Raw genomic sequence first — 4,141 nt, forward strand, 5'->3', positions numbered from 1 at the left:
AAATAACATGCTGTGTACAATTTTTTCCCTTAATCAAGTTAAACATCTGCTAATGACCACGGGGAATGAAATAGGCCACAGCTGGCTGGATCATGCACTTGTGACTACTGCTTAGCCACAATTTGTGTAATTAGTTACAGTGCTACTAAGTTACTTAAAACACATGTTAAAGATCTAATGATGAGCTGATATTAATAGGTTTTCAGAGCAAGCTTAAATCCTTCCCAAAGAATGTTTGAATATGTCTCTGACATATTTGACATGTAAACAGGACACATGCAGAAAATGACTGTACATCAAAATATTACTGCTTTTAAAGAAACACATGTGTTTACTCAAGGGAATATTTCTGAGCATGTACATTTTCAAAAGATGCATCAACAACACTCTTTTCTCATTACAATCTGTTATAAAGGGCTGGCAACACATGGGGAAATTTTTATTGTGGCTATTCATGTTCCAAAGCTTAAACCCTACAAGGGAGAGCTGGCCTTCTGGAGGGAATAAATATAAGCACTTATTTTGAGTGAGTCCCTCAACGGCAGTTTAGCTAAATCTGTGTGATTCTGCCTTTGGCCAACGTGGAACGAGCTGCTGGACTGGGGCCCAGAGAGGCACTTCCCAGCAGCAGCTGCAGAAAGGCAGGTTCAGGTGCTGGCAGCCTCAGCCCCAGGCCAGCCCGTGCCTGGCTGCCCCTGCTCAGGAGCACCTTATCCACTGCAAGGGGGACACCAGGACAGCTGAAATCCAAGCCAGCACTTGCAAACAGCCAGCATCACGGGTAACTGTTGGAATTATATAGCTATAATAATATATATAAATTATAATTATAAATATTATATAATTACAGTCCTTCAAACATTTCAGTTTAACATCAGGGAAGTGTAAAGTGAGGCAGAATGGCAGGTAATGAGGAAGGAGTTTTGTTTTCTCAATGGGCAACATTACAGTCAGAGGTCTCCTTACAAGCCAGAGGATCCTGTTGAGCACAGGCAGCTCAGCTGGAAGGTGACATAGACCAACACAAAATATTCAACACTGTCTCCTATAAAACTGTGGAGGATTTTCTTTACTTGACAAGTTACACGCTCTTTCAAATAAAACTTTCAGTTCTGTCCCTCAACTTTTCCTTCAAAATTCAACTGGATGAAGCCCTGAGCAACCTAATGCTGAATTTAGCCCTTCTCTGATGAGGACTGGACCAGCTAAGCTACTAACCTGGCAAGTTCCCTGAACTATTCTTCAGGTGCAGTTTTTGCTTGAGACAAAGTACAAATGCAGTTATACCACAGGATGGATTCACCACCAAAGAAAAATTATTTCCTTCTTCATCTCTTCTGGACAACAAATCCATATCTGTTAAAAGTAAACATCAAGAAAAAGGTAATCAGATTAATTTTAATTCCAATCAGTTGAGAGAGCAGATGTGATTGGTGATCAGAACTAGACTCCTGCTCTGAACCCTTCTCCAGAGCAAAGAGACCAAGTGCTCTTCAGAATCCCTAAGAAACAATACCAAAATGCAAAACCTGAGAACTCAAACACCCAAACTTCAGTGTAATTGGTAAATAGATAAACCAGAAAAGTCTACATAAAACAATACATCTCACAATAGTATGTTTATTACAAATGCCTACAGGAGTATGTAGGCAATGGAGCATGAAGAAGTATTCATTAAAGTTTCAGCTTTGCAAGCTATTAAACATTCTGTCCTGATCACACCAAAGTGTTACTAGCAGACTGCTGCACTCATGTTTAAATGCAAGAGCATCCTTAAGCAACTTGTAAAAATGAAACCTCATTCAACCATTCCAAATTCCTCTTGATTGCACACATCAGGGTTGACTCCAGCTAAGTCAGTAACACAACACTAATCTTTACACAATGTAAGATAAAAATCCCCTATAAAGAGAAAAAAGCCTTTGCATTTGAATTACAAGCTCAAGCAGAATCTTCTCCTTGAGAATTTGAAAATTTATGATAAATAGCAAAGACCTGGATACTCAAAGAATTGGATTTGGCTGTCAAGTTTCAAGTTTTGCAGTCACAGAGTAAAGTTAAATATCTGAACTATTTATGGTTATTTTTATTTTAATCTGGAGATAGATTAAATAATAGATGTAATCATTACCCCAAATTAAGGATTCTGCCCCGCTAGCTTCATTTCACACTTAGGTATTAAAGACTGTTTTTTTTAAGTTTCTTTTCTCCATAGCTTTACAACTGGTATAATACCATATTATTTATTTCCATCTTTATTTTCCTTATTTTAAAAATAACGAACAGCTCTAAAAACACACAAAAAAGATTACCTAAAAACTCTAAAAAAATGTATCCACAGAAAGACTACAGAAACAAATACCAAAGAGCATACCAAAGGCCAAAGGTCATACACAGAAGTAGGAAATTCAGTAGAACTTTAAAATATTTACATCTGCTTAACAAGGTAAAAAGAAAGACCTTTACAGATGTATATTTTGAAATGCTGAGAATTCCTACAATGTGTTAAGTGTAACAACTTAAACACTTCTGCCTATATAAATTATCCATATTGTTTCTGTCTGATATGCATACTCCATTTACACTCACATTGTAATCTACTGTGACTGAACTTAGCAAGCCAACTGGAAACAAACACCCTGAATCCTGGGTGAGCTCCCAGAGCTGCACAGCACTCAGAGGAAAGAGAAATGCTGTGCCCCTAACAGGAATAAAACACTCCCTGCTATACACGACACTCCCAGCTCCTTTAGCAGAAATCAGGGAAGGAAAAGTCCTTTTCTGCATCTCCCTTTGGGTACCTGCTCCCTGAAATTTGAACACCAGCCTATTAGGGAGCAACATCCTTTTCAGGCACTGGCATATGGTAACACAAAAGTTGGTAGCACCCAGTCTGTTTCCAGAGTTGTAATAAACTCTGCAGACAAAAGACTTGGGCATAAACAGTGTGACTCTTCCTGCCATGCTCAGGCAAGCAGCCACATCACATTTGACAGGACTGTTTGTACAAGCAAACAGGGCTTACAGGGAACATCAGTTGTAGACTTGGGCCCAAACCAATCCATTATGGCCATAGGATAACATTATAAATTAAACTGAAAAGCAATTAACACCATACATACCAGAAGTCTGTAAAGACCTCAGCTGGGAGTGTGAAGTCTCCTGAAACCCCCTTCCTGCCCAGCATTTTAGCTGCATTCAAGAGAACACCTACCGCCCCAGATGGTAAATTGTAATTGTAATTCTAAAGGCACCTCCATGTGCTCAAAAACATTTTTGCAGCTCTCAAAACTCTGTAACAGCTTCCTCCCTTATCAGAGTCCAATATCTAGGATTCTGATCCAAGTCCAGTTTTTTATTGCTGTGATAAAGTGAGGGAAACAGAGGGAAAGACAGCGACCAAGACAAGGGGAGCCAGCATGTGAGGAGGGCAATTACACCTCACACACTTGATACCTGATACTACATAACCTAGTTTTAAATACCCAAGGTTATGAAATTCCCACAAAGCCCTTCAAGACAGTGCCTGTATTATTTTAACAGAAAGATATTCCAACTGGCATACCTTAATCTCACAATCTGGACAATTTATGGTCCACAAAATTTACAGCTTCCCGCAGCCTTCCTCACCACCCCTCTCCATGAAGGACTTGAAATCAGTTCACAAAGGAGAGATGACTGAGGGCAGTGTTTTATAGGGTGTGTATTTAAAACAAATAGAAAACTTCAGCGTGGAGCAGGAAGCTCGGGCAGTGCACTAGACCAGGACTCGGGGGAAAAATATTTGTGCCCATTCCTGAGGGGGTCTCAGGAACGGGGGTCTCCCCACTCTGCTCTCCCTCATGAGGGCTGCTATGGAAGGAAGCAGGGGGATCACCCCTCACCGCACTACCATCACCGGGGCTATGCTAATTCATCCGGACTAACTAATTCCTACAGAACCCTCACTGAATTGCTGGGAGGAAAAGTTTACCTCCGGCTTCGCGGGGCACTTGGAGCGGAGCTGCCTCCTGAGAGGGTTTCCTTCCACACGGCCCGGGTCGGGCTTTGGCAGCGGGGCAGGGGCACGGCGGAGGAGGATGAGGATGAGGATGGAGGCGGCGCTCGGGGCGGGCGGTGGCGGCGGCTCAGGTAGGGGCGG

Source organism: Geospiza fortis, unplaced genomic scaffold (genome assembly GCF_000277835.1).
Source record: "Geospiza fortis unplaced genomic scaffold, GeoFor_1.0 scaffold237, whole genome shotgun sequence".
Lineage (NCBI taxonomy): Eukaryota > Metazoa > Chordata > Aves > Passeriformes > Thraupidae > Geospiza > Geospiza fortis.